Raw genomic sequence first — 19,316 nt, forward strand, 5'->3', positions numbered from 1 at the left:
CTGCCCACCAGTTAATATGCTGGCTGCAATAAAGCATATATTAGTGTAAAACCACACTATGAACACATGTATCCCTTTAGCGGTAAGCGGCTGGTGCAGCGAGCACCGATCAACGAGACATCGTTGATCGGTGCTCGTTTGCTCCCGTCACATGGAGCTGTGGATGGGAACGAGCGGTCGTTACTCTGATCGCTCGTCCCCATACATTATCAAGTGGGCAGCGCGTCTCCCTGTTTACACAGGAGATGCGCTGCAGACAACGATGATCTTTACTTTTTTACAACGATACGACCAGTAGATGATTGAGCGTTTGCTCGTTCATCTGCTGATCGCTGCCCTTTTTATATGGGGCAATTATCGGCAACGAGCGTTATATGATCGCTCGTTTGCCCGATAATCGTCCTGTGTAAAACCCCCTTTACGTGCCATGAAAGATCTATGCCTTAAAATTACGTTTATTCTGCCTGTGTAAAACTAGATTTTGATGAGGGCAGATTGTGACTGCTGCCATGTTACCCAAAGCGGAGCAATGTAGGAAGCTGGGACATAAAGTTCCTGTACACATTGAACATCAACACTAAATGAAAATCACAAATTAACATTGTGACATCAGAAAAAAAAAGACAAAAGGTCAATCTAACCTGCCTATTTAGGGAATGTGCAAACAGGACAGAAATAGATGCAGACTTTCCAAAACAGACTTTCCGCAACAGATTTCAATTACGGAAAAAAATACCCAGAAAAGATGTGCAGAAATGGACTTGCGTTGTGAATTCTCAATCTAACGAACGTCAACTTCTCTTGCGAAAGCACTGCAGAATTTCCAAAAGAAAATCTGGTCAGAATTTCCACAATATTTGGATTTAATCTTAATGTCAGTTTAGGTTTGTTCTGCTTTGCTTTTTTTTTTAAACCAACATTTTTAAAATAACAAATCAGCATCTATAGGGCAGATTTGTGTAGCACCAGCTATAAACTTGTTATACATTCTTCATTTCACAGCATTTTGTATTATATTTTATTATTTAGATAGCTTAAGATATAGCAATCCCCTACCACAAAATTCTGCTACCTGTGCCTGAAGGACAGGAGTTCCGACTCCTGAGGAAATCTACCATATTTTCGGAATATAAGAAACACTCAAGTTTAGTAGACAGAAGAAAAAAACAATGTTACACAAATTAAAGACTTGCCAGGTGATCTCTAGTGTAGAGGAGAGGTTAATGCCCCCATCTCTGGTCATCTAGGTTAGCTGGGCCCTTGATATTTGGTTCCCTGGTGGTCAGGGGTAATGCCCACTTTCTTTAAGTTCAAGAGTGCGTTCATATTCCTAGTGGTCTTGGGTAATGCCCCTCTTTTGCTGGTCAAGGGTAGAAGAGTTACCTGGTGGTGTGGTTGGTTTACTTACCTCACCAGGCACCAGAAATATTTCCGGTTATGCTGTGCATATTGCTTCCCCTCCTGACCTGATGAAACATATCAGTGCCAGGCAGGGAAAGGGAGCAAATTGCATCAAAGTACGGCCGCACAGTTCTTTCTGATTGGGCAGAGCACTTTATGAGCGCTGTGAAAGCGGTCATGGGGGCTCTGACTCTGCACTAAAAGACGCATACGCTTTTTAGCAAGATTTTTTTTGCATCATAATCTGAAAAAGTATAACACATAATGGAACTGAAAAATTTCCAAACATAACGTTTATAGGTAGAGGTTACCCCTTAAAATCACCTGCAGTTTGCAAATGGTGTTTTAAAATGTTTATTGCAGTTTGTTTATATATTCCGAATTACAACGTAGTCTATGGCCTGCCTAAAATGGAGACAAAAGCCATAAGCATCACACAAGCCACTCTTCACTCATAGGAATTTCATAACCTTTTAGGACTAGTAGTTTTAAGAGTTTTGCACTCTTTGGCCAGGTTCACAGGGGGCAGGCATTTCATTGGCACCGTGCAATATGTTACATATAAAATACCTCACCAGCCAGATGTTACAGTGTGGTGGTGAGCGGTGTGTTTTTTTAAACCCAGCTGCCATTGTTTTTGCACCCACAACCTGCTCTATTAGCGCTGCCCTAGGTATAAGCGAACACTTAGCAATTGCATTAATTCGGTGCATGAAAAATGCTGTGGCCAGGTGATACATGCAAATAAATGAGTTTATTAAAAGTGTAATTTTTAAAAATGCCCATAAAAACCACAATTATCTTTCTGCTCCCTACAATCATTCCCTAGAAATGTGACTTTATTTTAAAACATAAAAATAATCACAGCGAAAATACATGTTAATACACGTGTTTACGTTGTGGTCGTGCCACGACTACGATATTGTTTCTGTGAAAAAAACGGAAGCCTAGCGGAACAGAGGCAGAATGAAACCAACTGAAAGAAAAAAGCTACAACATTGAAATCAACGTTAATGCAAAGGGAAGCGATAGTTTCCGTTTAGCTTTCCGTTCATCTGTCCCTCTGACAGAAAGGTTCAAGGGAACAGATGAACAGAAAGACCATGCTGATGTCAATGGGCCCTTTTTGAAATCAGATAAATCAGTTAATCCTATTGAAATCAAAGGTACTAATAAGGTGAATTTTTTTCTGTAAAAAAAACAATACAGAAAAATAATGTAGATATAATAGAAACATTTAAAACGAAGCTAAGAAAAAAAATAACGAGAAAAAAAAGTGTCTACTTTTGACCTAAACTGTAAACTTTTTTGCTGCCCCTTTTGGTGCATTCTTTTACTGCACTGAACATCTCTGCGTTGACCCAGTCTTATACCAGAGCTGCTACCACAAGACTTATCCAGTCTATAATGTAACACATAGACGTTGTACGGCCTGCGAGCCCTGATGCACACACAGGCCTAGCTAGGCCTCAGTCCTGTCTTCTATAGGCCGGCAAAGAATGCATGATCTTATAGTGTAACAGAATCATGCGTCCATTCAGCTGTCAGCAGCATGTAGAGGATATGATCAGCTCCATAGCAATTTAACACAATATACAAGAAATGATCAAGGAGAAGAAAATCCACGTGTTTAAGGCCCCAGGACAGCATGCTCAGTCCTGTAAGGCAATCGGTGTCACACGTACACACAACGTCCCAGCACTGCTAATGTCACACACCAAAAGATATAGTTTCTGATTCAGTCTCTCTTTTTGGGACTCTCTGGAACCTCGAGGCACTTTCTCCCTGCGCCAGAAAGATCCACACCCCCTTCTCTGAACATAACACACAAATCACAACAGCTGCCTGAATGACATGGTGCCAACATCACTTCAAAGGCCACCTGCAGGACACACCAACACGCAGGGTGAAGAAGACTAGCCACGCAATAAAATATAAAAAGTGACCTACCCGAGAGTCGACAAACAAAGAAAGCAAACGCTGCATGTATATATCTATAGGTGCTTAGTCACACTTGAGAACATGCCAGATCATGCTGCTCAACTCTGCAGCATAAACATGGTAAAAAAACAAAAGAAAAGCATGTGCAAACGTGAAAAATAAAAAATGTGCAAGTGTCACTAGTACACCATGATACATTATTTCCAAGAAGTAGGAGGGCATGGTTGGCTTAAAATAGATGACATGGGGATGGTGTTAAGGGGTGTCACTGGGAGAAATCAAGTCTGACACACGCCACTAAAGAACCAAGCTCTGGCATGGAGGCCTGAAGCTTGCATAATAGTTAAAAGAACATATGGCAATTCTAACCCATTCTGACACTTGGAAATAGGGGTATCCTGGAGGAAAAAAACAGTCTTTTAATCCTATGTAGACAGATTTATGCACTTGATCGCTGTAAGAGACATGCATTAAGGAAAAAAGAACAAAAAGAAAGTAAAAAAATGTGCATTTTTGGATTGATTTAATCAGATCATCGGATCTGGTATTTCCTTAACAGGAGGTGCACTGTGCCCTTTAAACACCATATACAAATATCAATGACTTCTCCAGAAGTTATCGCTAATGCTAAAACTATATTAACGTAGGCAGTGGAAGTGTACAGAGCTAATAGATAAAAAAAATGCAGGGGGTGGCAATCACTAAATCAGTATAGTTATTGGGGTAGAGGTTGAATCTGCAGCCGTTCTATTCTTCTCATTGCTGCACACAAATAATGCACTAGTCTGGAGTGCCTTATTGCAAGTCAAGGGGGAGAGGAGGACACGGCCTATGCACTGTCAGCATTCACAGGGAGTTAACCACTTCTCAACCTCAACTACAGGCAGCCTTGAACAACCTTGCTAGGATATCACAGTCAACATACAGAGGGAGGCCTTGTGTATGTATGTATGTATGTATGTATGTATGTATGTATGTATGTATGCAGGGGCGTAACTAGGAAAGACTGGGCCCCATAGCAAACTTTTGACTGGGCCCCCCCCCCCTCTGCTGGGTATCACACAACCCCCCCCCCCTTGTAGATAGTGCCTCCCTATAGATTCCACCACACAGCGCCCCCCTATAGATAGCACCATACACAGCCCCCTGTAGATAACGCCATACAGCCCCCTCTGTAGATAACGCCATACAGACCCCCTCTGTAGATAACGCCATACAGCCCCCTCTGTAGATAACGCCATACAGCCCCCCCCCCAAAAAAAAAAGCGGCCTATAGTTTGTCCTACAAAAGACATGCATCCCCTATCCACAGGATAGGGGATACATGTGTGATCGCTGGCAGCGATAAGGAGACCGAAAGTTCCCCGAAGTTCTCCATGACTAACCTCGGACTTCTGGCGTCTGCGCAGTTCAATAAAAATGAAAGGAGCGCTGGTCACGCATGCGCACAAGCACGACCGGTGCGCAAGTCATTTCCATGGAGCTGCAGACAGACTACGGAAGTCCGAGGTTTGCCATGGAGAACTTAGGGGGGACTTTCGGTCCCCCGTTCTCCTCATCGCTGGGCGTCCCAGCGATCCCACATGTATCCCTATCCTGTGGTTAGGGGATGCATGTCTTTTGTAGGAACAACCCCTTCAGTGGCGTCTCGCTGTAGCAGCCATAGCGGCTGCTAGCGGAGCCTGCGGCCATGGGAGGGGCCGTGCCGGCGGGTGGCACGGGCCCCCTCATGCTGCAGGCCCCGTAGAAGTCGCTACGGCTGCTATAGCGGTAGTTACGCCACTGCGCATAGGTTTGTACGGCGTAAAACTACAGCTCCCAGCATGGCCGAAACAATGATAAGGATATGCTGGGAGATGCGGTTTCACAAAAAAAAATCATACCACCATCATCTCGCTGCAGATCATACAGTGACTACAATACTGATTAGAGGCAGAATAAACATTTACATTAAGTGACTCACCGGTGACGTCTCAGATTCTAGTTCTTTTCTTCTCACTCCGGTTCAGACATCTATGATGGATTTCTCCCGGCCATGACCCATTTCTGCAGTTTTCCGTTTAGATGTCTTCAGCTTCTCACTTTTAAAACATTTCTGCACCTGTAAACAAAGTTAAAATTCTCAACACCTCTAAATATAACTGTCTCACACACACAACATGCCCCCTGTAGATAGTGACCTACATAGAAGCCCCTGTAGATAGTGCCCACATATGGACTCCAGAGCTGCAAGGCAATAGTGCTAACCACTGAGCCACCGTGCTGCCCTACATATAGCTTCCCCTATAGTTAGTGCTCCACGTATAGCCCACCTCTGTAGATATTGTCCCACATATAGCCCACCCCTGTAGACTGCGCACTACATATAGCCACCCTGTTGCTAGTGCCCCACAGGTAACCCACCCCTGTATATAGTGTCCCACACATAGCCCACCCCTATAGAAAGTACCCTAAAAAATAGCTCCCCTATAGATAGTGCTCTACATATAGCCCACCCCTGTATAGTGTCTCACATATACTGCCCCACATATAGACCCCCCTGTAGATAGTGGCCCACATCCCCACATACAGACCTCCCCTGTAGCTAGTGCCCCACATATAGACCCCCCCCTGTATATAGTGGCCCACATATAGACCCCCCTGTATATAGTGGCCCCCACCCCCACATATAGACCCCCCTGTAGCTACTGCCCCACATATAGACCCCCCTATATATAATAGCCCACATAAAGACGACCCCCCCTGTAGATAGACCCCCCCCCCCACTATAGATAATGCCATTCACATTTTTATGAGGAAAAAAATATATAAAGTTGACATACTCACATTCTCTGGTTCCCACGCTGTTCACTGGCGATGCAGACATGCTCTCTTCTGAGCATGTCTGCAGGAGCTGAACGAGCGTCCTCCAATGACGCTGATTGGCGGGACAGAATGACTTGCCCCGCCAATCAGCACCTTCCAAGCATGGAAGCGGCGCGATGATGTCATCGCGCCGCTAGCCAATCAGTGTCATTGTAAGGCACTGGATGGTCAGGCACGGAACATGCCCGGCCATTCAGTGCTAATACATGTATTTGGCTGCCGCTAGCACCGGGGCCCCCTCCGGTGCTAGCGACACCTACAGGCATGAGAGTGCCTGTGTAAGGCTCGTTGGCGCGGGCCCCACAGTAGCGGTGCTACCCCTGTAGCAGCCATAACGGCTGCTAGCGGCGCCACCGGGCATTTGGGAGGGCGTGTCGGCTGGCGGCACGGGCCCCCTCAAGCCCCGGGCCCCGTAGCAGCCGCTACTGCTGCTACCGCGGTAGTTACGCCACTGTATGTATATAATAAAAAAATATAACTATACTGCAGACAAGCAGTCAAGAGCCAGTCTAAGCCTGTTTACACTCCAAGTAACTGCTCAAAGCATGTGGTGTGACACCCCCAAAGTAATTCATAAAAACCACCTCCAAACACGTATGTAATTATATTTAAAAAGATGGGACATCAGTCTATTTGGTGGGAGGGGGTGGGAGCCCTATGAAATGCTGTAGCTAGCCGCCCCCCCCATGTTCCCCCATAAAGTCAGTCTAGAAATATTCTCAGGGGGGTAGGGCTTGTTTATGATTAGGGTCATAAAAACTGGGGAAGCTGCAAACAGGCCAACAGACACCCCCTTCTGTTTCTAACAGTGTACTATCCACCATGCCTCACGCCCCTTCTTGAAATACATACAGGCCTTCCTCTGCAGCAGCATAAGAGTTAAACAGGTAGGGCTTTGAAGACATGACCTTATTACAGTCAACAGCTATACAAGAAAATGCCACAGACCCCATGTGCAAGTCTACATGATCACTCACCTCTCTGCAAAGCAAGCCTGAAGACTTAGATCCCCCTCTTCTGTGGGACTGGAAGGGAGTGCAAGCCACTTGGGAACCAGAAAAACGTTAAATAATGTGCGTGCAAATAATAATATCAGGAAGAGGGGTGCAGGGTTCCTGTTTCCCTAATTCTCCCCCTAGACAAGCTGCAGATCTTGAGTGGATTGCAAGTGAGTCTGAGAATCCCAGTATTAGAAGCTTAAGTTTCTTTTTAAAAGGGGTGGGGGGGTTATTCCTGTCTGTGTCTCTCTTTCTTCTCTTCCCTCCGTGTGTCAGGAATACAGACAGAGAGGAAAGGGGAAAAAAAAATCTAGTTATACTCAGCTCCTCCCTCTCTATCTTTGTATCATATCCTTTAAATACAGTATGGCTGCCATGGAGCGCCCCCTTGAGGACTCTGTCTGTAGAACCTTCCACCATTTCTCTATAGAGAGGTTTCCAGACACTGAGGAGTGCTAGCAGCGTGCTCCAAATGTGCTATGCAAAGCTTACATCGCATACTAAGTGTCACGTTTCTCCCTTGCTGACCAGAAGTGCCTGAAGGACGCAACAAACATGTGATCCCCTTCCTCTTCTCGATCTGCACATTTAATCTAAACATATGAATAAGTATTAACCCCCTTAGACATTTCGTGAAATGACAAGAAAATCACAATGAGTTCGGAATTTCACAAAAGATCTCAACAAAGTAAAAACAAGTCTACAAAATGATCTACTCATCAGAATTATTAAACACAAAAAAGTCTAATTAATAAATTTCCACATACACGGACACCAGAATCATCAGTGAACCAGATCAGGGCCGCCATCAGGAATTTCAGGGCCCCCTACAGCTAAATTTTCTGGGCCCCCCTACCGTGGCACCGCCTGTTAACGGTACTCCGTCCAGCACCATATCATGGTACCCAGGGCCGCCATCAGGGGGGGGGGGTATTATGGGTACTGATGTGAGAGGCCCGGCCAAACCTAATTGAAAGGGGGGCCCGGCAACTTGCGCGACTTGCCTTTGGTAGAAAAAAAAAACAGGCCCCTGCAATGGGGCTTGTTTTTTTCACCAAAAGAATGTCATGAGCTGCGGGCCCCCCTTTCAATTAGGTTTGGCCGGGCCTCTCACATCAGTACCCCTAATACCCCCCCTGATAGCGGCCCTGGGTAGCATGGGGGTCGTCATGGGGGCCGTCAAACACTGCCGCCCGTGCAACTGATCGCGCGCACCCGCAAACTCCCGCGCATGCGCACCCGCGAACTGCGCACCGAATTTTGAGGCAGATTTTGACCTGCCCACACTATCTTGCCGCGTTTTTTGCCCGCGGCGATTGAGGACAGTAGACAAAAAACGCAGGGAAAAATGCATTTTCTGCCTCCCATTGATTTCGATGGGAGGTCAGAGGCGGAACCGCGGCAAGAAAGGACGTGCTGCTTTTTCTTTTTTCCGCGACTGGCTCCCATGGATTTCAGATTAAATCAATGGGAGGCGGTTTTGGAAGTTGTTTGGTGCTGATTCTGACGCAGTGTCCGAGTCAATATCAAGGGCCAAAAACTCTGTGAACTGGGCCTTATTGTTAGGGCTTATTCAGACGAACGTGTAATACATCCGTGCAACGCGCCTCGCACGGACCTATGTTACTCTATGGGGCTGCGCAGACTGTCAGTGATTTTCACGCAGCGTGTGTCCGTGTGTCCGCTGCGTAAAACTCACGACAGGTCCTATATTTGTGCATTGTTCGCACATCACGCACCCATTGAAGTCAATGGGTGCGTGAAAATCCCGCCCAGCACTTCCGCAGCCGTATAAACTATGAATGAAAACAGAAAAGCACCACGTGCTACAAACATACAAACAGAGTGTCATAATGATGGCGGCTGCGCGAAAATCACAGCGACGCATCATACGCTGCTGACACACGGAGCTGTTATGGACCTTTTGCATGCGCAAAACGCCACGTTTTTGCGCACGCAAAAAGCACACGCTCGTGTAAATCCGGCCTTAGGGTAGGAACACACTAGGCATGAACACTGCGGATTTTATGCAACACATTTTATTGTGGAAAATCCGCAGCGTATCACAGTCGCAGCAGAGTGAAAATCACTGACAGTCTGAACGGCCCCATAGAGTAACATAGGTCCGTGCGAGGCACGTGAAAATCACGCGCGTTGCACGGATGTATTACACGTTCGTCTGAATAAGCCCTAACAATAAGGCTCAGTTCACAGAGTTTTTGGGCCTTGATATTGACTCGGACGCTGCGTCAGAATCAGCACCAAAAAACTTCCAAAACCGCCTCCCATTGATGTAATCTGAAATCAATGGGAGCCAGTCGCGGAAAAAAGGAAAAGCAGCACGTCCTTTCTTGCCGCGGTTCCGCCTCTGACCTCCCATCGAAATCAATGGGAGGCAGAAAATGCATTTTTCGCTGCGTTTTCTGTCTGCTGTCCTCAATCGCCGCAGGCAAAAAACGCAGCAAAAAACGCGGCAAGATACTGTGGGCAGGTCAAAATCTGCCTCAAAATTCTTTAAGGAATTTTGAGGCAGATTTTTTCGGCCTGCAAAATACTCTGTGTGAACAGGGCCATACATAAACAGCACTTTGAGACACTTTACTCACCGTGTCAGGAGAGCTGCTCCCACTCCAGTCCTCTTCAGGCGATGTCTTCGGTCCAGATGTCGTCCTTGACCTCCAGGCTCCAGAAAATGGCGGGGATCGTAGAACTCCTGCCGCCGCGCAACAACTAGACTCTTCCCCCTCTCCTTACGCAGCTACGCTCTGGAGAAGGAGGAGGCGGAGTCGGACGAGGAGGCGGAGTCGGGGCAGCAGGTAAGTAAACTGTGCGCCGCTGTCCCTGTGTGGCTGTCCTTCCCCGTAGATCGGACTTGTGTTGCGGGCGCACCGCCTCCCTCTCGGCGGCGCGCCTGGTCGTTCGCGCGGTCATGCGAGCGCGTGCGCGAGCTTGCGGTCGTTCGCGCGCGCAAGCGGTGTTTCGCGGTGGTGATGAGAGGGGGGCCCGCAGCTCACGGCGGTGTTTGACGAGAGGGGGGCCCGCAGCTCACGACATTGTTTTGGTGAAAAGAACAGGCCCCATTGCAGGGGCCTGTTTTTTTCTACCAAAGGCAAGTCGCGGCAGTTGCCGGGCCCCCCTTTCAATTAAGTTTGGCCGTGCCCCCTACACTAGTACCCCTAATACCCCCCTGATGACGGCCCTGTGTAGCGGGAATCACGCGCGTCACCCGGAAGTGCTTCCGTGGGCCGTGCACGATTTGCACGCACCCAATGACTTCAATGGGTGTGTGCTGCGTGAAACACGGGCAAGTATAGGACATGTCGTGAGTTTTACACAGCGCACACACGCTGCGTGAAATTCACTGACAGTCTGAGCGGCCCCATTCACTAACATAAGTCAGTGCGACGTAATAAGTATCACGGACGTATAACCCGTTCGTGTGAATAAGGCCTTATATTGTCATTTGTAGTGAATTTTCAGTGCACAATCCGCACCAAAAATAGGAGGCAAGTAAGTGGCTTATTCAGATGTCCATGTTCGGTCTGTGATATACGGACCGTGTATCGGCTATATTTCCCGGACCGACCACAGTTCAGGGAGCCGGGTTTCTAGCATCACAGTTATCTATGATCATAGTCCCTCCCTTCCCGTGGGAATACTGTCCCCGGTCCCGTACTGAAAGCATCATTACAGTATGGGACAGTATTCCCGCAGAGAGGCAGGGACTCCCAGCAACACTGATAACTATGATGCTAGGAGTCCGGCTCCATGAATTGTGGTCAGCCTGTGAGATACAGCCGATACACGCTCAGTATGTCACGGACCGAATGCGGCCGTCTGAATAAGGCCTTAGTCTAGTTACACAGTGCGGTGAAATCCCATTTTTTTGCCACAATTTTTGCAAAAAAACGTGACTTGACCGCACTGTGAGAATATAGCCTAACAGCACTTTTCATGTTTTGTATCTTTTTTTTATGCAATTTTCGTAATTGCGGCACAAATCACGCGGTTTTGACGCGATTTTTATATAATCGCGGCAAAACTGCGCCATTTTTGCCGCGATTACGAAAATCGCGGCAAAAAAGCGCTAGGAAAACGAAAAAATACCAAAAAACTTTTTAACCAACTTTATACAATCTACAAATGGGGTCAGGGGGATGGGAATCAGAATGGATAGGGGAACATACTCACCAGCCTGCAGGTCCGGTCGGCAGTGTAGAGGAGCTGGGGGGCGGGATCTCCACACGCAGCTTCAGCACATGCCGCATCTTCCCCTCCAGTGAAGCTACAACAGGTATGCAGGGGCTGCCGCGAGTGTCGCTAGGGGAGTGTCGCTAGGGGGGTGTCGCTAGGGGGGTGCCACGGGCGTTGCGAGGGGGGGCCCGTGAGCGTTGCGAGGAGGGGGGGCAACAGTCTGAGGGGGGGGGGGGTGACGGCAGCCCGGCGGGCCCCTTTTACTTCATCCATGTGGCCGGGCCCCTGACGGGAGTACCAGTAATACCCCCCTGATGGCGGCCCTGAACCAGATAACTGGTATAAGAAATTAGGATGTTTGTACAATTGGCGAGTGTTTCACCTCTAAAAACCGCAACAATTCGGGTTGTGAACGCACTGCATGTGACGTTCAGGAATAACAGATAGCTGGGGGACAACTCTTATAGCAGTTATAGTGACACCCTAATTCCAATGTCATTTGTGGGATAGAGAGATGGAAGAAACAGATGTAATGATGACATTTGTATGGGAAGATTTTTTTTTTTTTAGAACAATAGCTCTTTAGCTATGAATTATACACTAAATTATACCATGATGTATAATAAAAACATACACAATGGTCAGATAAGGAATATGTAGGAATATTGTTTTCTTGATAATACATAAGGTTTGTGTGTGTGCGCGCATGTGCGTGTGTGTGTGTGTGTGTGTGTGTATGTATGTATGTATGTATGTATGTATGTGCGTGCGTGCGTGCGTGCGTGCCTATAACTACACACACAGATCAGACATAGAATTAAAATTACAGGCCAAATATTAGTGCCCTCCAGGTGTCAAAATAGCTCTGACCGGTCAAGCTATGGACTCCACAAGACCTCTGACAGTATCCTGTGATGTCTGGGAGTTGTGAGGTGCGCCCTTCATACATTGGACCTTTTTTTCCCCCAGCACATCCCACAGATGATCGATCAGATTGAGTTCTAGGGAATTTGCAGACAATTCTTGGTCATGTTCCTCAAACCATTCCTGAACAATTTTTGCAGCACGGCAGGGGCATTATTCTTCTTAAAGAGGCCACTGCCATTAGATAATACTGTTACCATGAAGGGGTGTGCTTGGTCTGCAACAATGTTTAGCTAGGTGGTACGTGTCATAGTAACATCCACATGAATGGCAGGATTCAAAGTTTCTCAGCAGAACATTGCCCAGAGCATCACACGGCCTCCGCTGGCTTGTCTTCCTCCCATAGTGCATCCTGGTGCCCTCAGGTAAGTGACGTACAAGCACCTGGCTGCCCGTATGATGTGAAAGTAAACGTTATTCATCAGACCAAGCCACCTTCTTCCATTGCTCCCTGGTCCAATTCTGATGCTCACATGCCCATTGTAGGCACTTTCAGTGGTGGATAGGGTTCAGCATGGCCACTCTTGGCTAGTTGTCCTGTTTGTTGACACCCTTCTATCATAGCCAGCAGTAACTTTTTCAGCAATTTGTGCACCAGATTCTTTTAAATCTGAGAATACAGGCTAGCCTTCACTCCCCACACGCATCAATGAGCCTTAACCGGCTATGACCTGGTCTCAGATTCACCGGTTGTCCTTCCCTGGATCACTTTAAGTAGATACTAAGCAACCACTGCATATAAGGAACATAGCACAAGACCTGCTGTTTTGGAGAACCTCTGATCCAGTCATCTAGCTATCAAAATTTGACCTTTGTTATAGTCGCTCAGATCCTTACATGTGCCCATTTTTTCCGCTTCCAAAACATCAACTACAAGAACGGACCGCTCACTTGCTGCCAAGTATATCCCACCCTTTGAAAAGGTGCCCCACTATATGAACCATTTTTACCACAAAAGGTAATCTCAAAGGTTCGTGAGAGTGGATATATATATATATATATATATATATATATATATATATATTACACATATACACACACACACACACACATATATATATATATATATTATATGTTTATACAGACATATATAAAGTGCTTGTTTATGGTGCCATATTTCAAGTCCTTTTTCATTCTGTATATATTCTGCCAAAATATCCACACAAAAGGAAACAGGTAAACCTTTACTTTGGAAAAAAGTTCTCTCTGATGGGGCCATTGATGTTTTACAGTAAAAATTAAGTCAGGAACACAGACGACAAATATGTAAACCAGCCTCATAAATATACACAAAAACATTCTACAGAAAGCTACATCTCAGTAAATTACTCCCCGTGACAGATATTGCCAGGACAGTTGGGCATTGGGCACATGTGGGACACTAGTTGGGGACCACAGCTTTGGAAGAATGAGTTGGTGCCACAGTGGTTTGACTCTTGGGGTATTTTCACACGAGGCAGATTTCAACTGTCTTATTCACCTGAATGGTGTTTGCAGAAATCCACGCAATTGATTCAGAAACAACCCTATTCCGATGCATGTAACAGATTTTCAGCAACAAAGTTTCTGCAACACATCTGCTACATTTGAACATACTATTAAACTTGAAGCATCTTTCGCTACTGCTAAAGCTACATCTGTAATGTTCATTCAAGATTATTGCAATTATTACTATGCTAAAACCCCGGAAAGGTCAAAATTGACACTCACACAACATAACTATGTTCAAAATTGCAGCAATTAGCAATAACCACAACGCAATGTCTAAATAAATGTGCCTTTATATTTAGATGTTTCGCCTCTTATTTACTTCAGACTGTGAAGTGCACGAGATGCGACCTATAAAACGGTTTATACACGAACAATACATTTTCTGATTGATGAACATTTTTCCATTAGCAATGATAATTTCCACAGGCCAGTTTTTGAGAAGACTATTTGTTATTGGCTGCAGTAGATGAAAAGCAATATAGCTTACAGAAATATTAAACTAATAATATTTATATTTTTAAATTTATTATTTAAAATTTCACTGCAGTAATTAACCCCTTCCCTCTTTGGCAACTTTTGACCTTCCTGACAGAGCCTCATTTTTCAAATTTGACGTTTCACTTTATGTGGTAATAGCTGCAGAATGCTTTTACCTATCCAAGTTATTCTGAGATTGTTTTCTTGTGATACATTGGACTTTATGTTACTGGCAAAATTTGCTCGATACATGCAGTATTTAATTGTGAAAAACACCAAAATCTTGCGAAAAATTTGCATTTTTCTCAATTTAAATGTATCTGCTTGTAAGACAGGCAGTTATACCACACAAAATTGTTGCTAATTAACATTCCCCATATGTCTACTTTAAATAGGTTTTTTTGAACATCCTTTTATTTTTCTAGGACGTTACAAAACTTAGAACTTTAGCAGAAAAAGGCTATTTTTACAGGGGGCAGTTCAGTTCTGAAGTGGCTTTTAGGGCCTTATATATTAGAAACCCCCAATAAGTCACCGCATTTTAAAAACTTCACCCCTCAAAGTATTCAAAACAGCATTTAGAAAGTTTCTTAACCGTTTAGACGTTTCACAGGAAATAAAGCAAAGTAGAGGTGAAATTTACATATTTCATTTTTTGTTTGCAGAAATTCATTTATAATCCCTTTTTTGTTGTAATACAGAAAGTTTTACCAGAGAAATGCAACTCAATATCTATTGCCCAGGTACTGCAGTTTGTAGAAATATCCCACATGTGGACCTATTGTGGTAATGAACTGAAACACAGGCCTCAGAAGCAAAGGAGCACCTAGAGGATTTTGGGGCATCCTTTTTATTAGAAAATATTTTAGGCTCCATGAGCGGTTTGAAGGGCACTTGCGGTGCCAAAACAGTGGAAATCCCCATAAGGAAATTATCTAGGGGTATAGTGAGCATTTTGACCCCACAGGTTATTTGCAGAAATTATTGAAAGTAGGCAGTGAAAATGAAAATCTACATTCTTTCAAAGAAAATATAGGTTTAGCTAATTTTTTCTCATTTCCACAAGGACTAAAGGAGAAAAAGCACCGCAACATTTGTATAGCTATTTCTCCAGAGTAAAACAATACCCCCACATGTGGTCATAAACGGCTGTTTGTACACACGACAGGGCTTAGACGGGAAAGAGCGCCATTTGGCTTTTGGAGCTCAAATTTAGCAGGAATGGTTTGCGGAGGCCATGTCACAAAGCCTCTGAGGGACCAAAAGAGTGAAAACACCAAAAAGGGACTCTATTTACTGAACTACACCCCTTGAGGAATCCATCTTGGGGTGTAGTGAGCATTTTGACCCCACAGGGGTTTCATAGATTTCATTAGAATTTGGCAGTGAAGATAAAAACAAGCCTTTTTTTGAAAATAAGTTGTAGCTTTAGCTTAAAATTTTTCATTCTCTCAACGTTTTGTTGAGAGAATGAAAAATTTTAAGCTAAAGCTACGACTTATTTTCAAAAAAGGCTTGTTTTTATCTTCACTGCCAAATTCTAATGAAATCTATGAAACCCCTTTGAAATCCGTTTTGGAAAAAAAGAACCCCAACATTTGTAAAGCAACTTATCTGGAGTACGGAAATACCCCATATGTGGTCATAATCGGCTGTTTGGGCACACGGCAGGGCTCAGAAGACAAGGAGCACCATTTGGCTTTTGGAGCGTGGATATTGCTTGATAGTTGTTCTGTTTGAGTATTACTGGTATTTCAGTTTATAATATGGGGGCATATGTAAGCTGCGCAGAGGACATCAGGGGCATAGTCAGGTGGTATAATAATGGGGTAAACAATAAAATAATCCATAGATATTTGTTATGCTGTTACACAATTCTTTCTGCACAGGCCGGTGTCGCACTGATAAATGTCCTTCCTTATCCCCCTTTTGGTCCACACTCCGCACCTTTGCAGTTTGGGGAATTTTTCTGGGAAGTGTTGTCCTGGTATAATGCGGGCGCCCTCACTTCCAGCAGATCTGTTTGGGCCCTCCCTTTCCTGGTTCCCTAATTTTAGGGCCTTGATAAATCGCCTCTTGAAACAGAAGAAATGTTCCCCTCTGATCTGCACAACTGCATATTTTTTATTTCCTGACTTATTGGAGCCTTAACTTATTTTATTCTTTCATAGATGTAGTTGTATGAGGGCTGTTTTTTTTTTGCGGGAAGAGCTGTAGTTATTATAGGTACCATTTTGGGGTACATGCGACTTTTTATTCTATTTTTTTGGGAGGCAAGATGACCTAAAAACAGCAATTCTGGCATAGTTTTTTTTTATACAGCGTTCACCATGCTTTATAAATTACATGTTACCTTTATTCTGCGGGTCAGTACGATTCCGGGGATACCTAATTTATGGCACTTTTTTATGTTTTACAACTTTTTGCACAATAAAATTACTTTTGTAAAAAGAATGTATTTTTTCTGTCGGCAAGTTGTGAGAACCATAACTTTTTAATTTTTTCGTCTATGGAGCTGTGTGGGGGCTTGTTTGTTGCGGGACGAGTTATAGTTTTTATAGGCACCATTTTTGGATACATGCGACTTTTTGATCACTTCTTACTTCAATTTTTGGAAGACAAAGGGACCAAAAAAACAGCAATTATGGCATTATTTTTTAGTGTTTTTTTATGGCGCTCACTGCGCGGGATAAATAACATTTTTATAGTTCAAGTCGTTATGGTCGCAGCGATACAAAATATGTATGGTTTTATTATTCTTTTCAATAATAAATGACTTGATAAGGGAAAAAGGGCGATAGTGTTTTATTTTATTACTTGAAACTTTTATTGTAATTTTTACAACTTTTATTTTTACACTTTTCTTTAGTCCCACTAGGGGATTTGAAGCTCCAACTGTTTGATTGATGTTCGAATACATTGCACTACCTATATAGTGCAATGTATTAGAACTGTCAGTAGTTCACTGACAGCAAGCCGATCAGGCTCCACCTCCGGTCGGGGCCTAATCGGCGTCGGTAATGGCATACAGGAGGCCATTGTTTGGCCTCCTGTTGCAATAGTAGCGGTCGGTGGCCTTGCTATCGGATGGCATGGCTGCCGATTTGCTACAAACCACTAAGCTGGAGCGATTGCTTTTGATCGCTGCATCTAAGGGGTTAACGTCCGGAATCGGATCTAGCGCCGGTTGCTGCCGTTACAGCGGGGTGTTCGCTGTAACATACAGCGGACACCCACTGCTGATGACGCCGGCTCAGCTTCTGAGCCGGAAGCTGAGCCAGCGCCATCTTGCCGATGGTACCGGAAGCCTTTTAGGCCCTCGCCTTAGAGTGGGGCATAGGAGGCTTCCATTGCTGGCAGATCGGGAGGCCGGTATTAGGCCTCCGGTTGCCAATGCAGCCACCGGCAACCCAGCGATCACGTCGCTGGGGTGTCGGTGGCTAAAAACCCCTCACATGTTGCGATTTCTATTGAACGCAGCATTTGAGGGCTTAATCGGCCAGATCGGAGGCTAGCTCCGGTCCTGGCCATTACATCAGGATGCCAGCTGTAACCCGTCGGTGATGTCACTGGCTCAGCTCTTGAGCTAGCTCCATCCCCATCACGTACAGTTACGTGGGAATATGCTAACACACTAGTGATTTTGCGAGAATGGGTTAAAGGGATTTTCTGAGACCTTCAGCACAACGAAGGGTCAATTTCGATCTTTTTAGCATAGTAATAATCTATTGCCACAGCCCCTTCAATGTCCAGTACCGCAGCTCATCTCCATTATGGTCTGTGGGGGGTCTCGGAGTCGGACATCCCGATCACACTTTGGTGGCCTACCATTTAATGATTAAAGCCTATGTAAACCTTTGAGGGGCATTTTGTTTTAATAAACAGGTCAGTATGTTTGGTGTAACTTTATAATTAGTCTTTATTAAAAAAAAAATGTATTTAACTTTTGTTTAGATACAGCTGCTCTGTATTCCCTATACAGAGCAGCTGTATGTTTTGTTTTGACCTGAATCCGTCAGTCCGACGGACCTTACGGGTTCAGTGTCAGCGGGTCCTGCTGGTCTCTGACACGCAGTATCCACCTGTAATCTTTCACATTGACATCGCGTTTGTTCTATCCGCCGTGCGTTTACATTTTTAAACACTAAAAAAGTATTGAAACGTATAGCTCGGCGTATACATAGACTGTAATGGGTCAAACGTAGACCAAAATAGCATCCGTTTGGTCTAGGTTTGTCATGGTTTACGTTGGGATACTGTTTTTTTTAAAAGTACTGAAAAGCGTATTCTGCTATGCTATTCTGTACTTCAAAAAAAGGTATACGCGACGTAAAGTTTTTTGTAACATTGATTTCAATGAACGACGTATGCAAACATAATGCTATATGTTTGTATCAATTTACATACAGAAAATCAGATTTTTGTTCTATCAGTGTTCACTTTAAAAACGGACAAACGTAAACCGACGTAAAATCACGGCATGTCCTATATTTAGCCGTGGTTCGCGCTGCACGCACCCATTGAAGTCAATGGGTGCGTGAAAACCATGCACAAAACACGGAAGCATTTCCGTGTGTTGCGCGCTACACTAGTCAAGACTATGAATGAAAACAGAAAAGCACCTCGTGCTTTTCTGTTTACAGAGTGTCATAATGATGGCATCATATGCTGCTGACACACGGAGCTGTTATGGACCATTTGGGCGCGCAAAACGCGTTTTTTACGCGCGCAAAACGCACACGTTCGTGTGAATCCAGCCAAAATTCGGAGGTTGTAGAACTAATTTATAAAGTAAAGAAGCTTTATTTATGTAAAACTGAAAACCTTCTTTAACCCCTTAATGACTGTACATACACTTTTTTAAGGCGCTGTGTCATAAGTCCGGCACAGGCGTCCCTTGATGGCTAGAGCGTGTGTCGGGCTGTCTAAAGACAGCCAAGCTCCTGCTTTAACAGTCGGGATTGGAGTTAACTCCAAACCAAGCCGTTTACCCCTTAGATGCCGCAGTCATATGTGACCGTGGCG

General features: G+C 44.8%; 1 protein-coding gene across 3 annotated transcripts in view; it reads right to left on the reverse strand.

Moving 5' to 3' along the window:
• Positions 1-19,316, reverse strand: part of THRA (thyroid hormone receptor alpha) — a 207,231-nt gene that overhangs the window by 129,629 nt on the left and 58,286 nt on the right. The window contains exons 1-2 of one of the 3 annotated variants that reach the window (XM_075845670.1): positions 7,185-7,481; positions 5,306-5,443 (exon numbers count right to left, since the gene is read on the reverse strand). The exons of 1 other annotated variant lie outside the window; for it this stretch is intronic. The gene's annotated coding sequence lies outside the window, so the exon portion shown is untranslated. Of the gene's footprint in view, positions 1-5,305; positions 5,444-7,184; positions 7,482-19,316 lie in introns of those variants that run through there. One more of the 3 variants, XM_075845671.1, reaches the window with a different exon arrangement.

This window comes from Rhinoderma darwinii, chromosome 13 (genome assembly GCF_050947455.1).
Source record: "Rhinoderma darwinii isolate aRhiDar2 chromosome 13, aRhiDar2.hap1, whole genome shotgun sequence".
Classification (NCBI taxonomy): domain Eukaryota; kingdom Metazoa; phylum Chordata; class Amphibia; order Anura; family Rhinodermatidae; genus Rhinoderma; species Rhinoderma darwinii.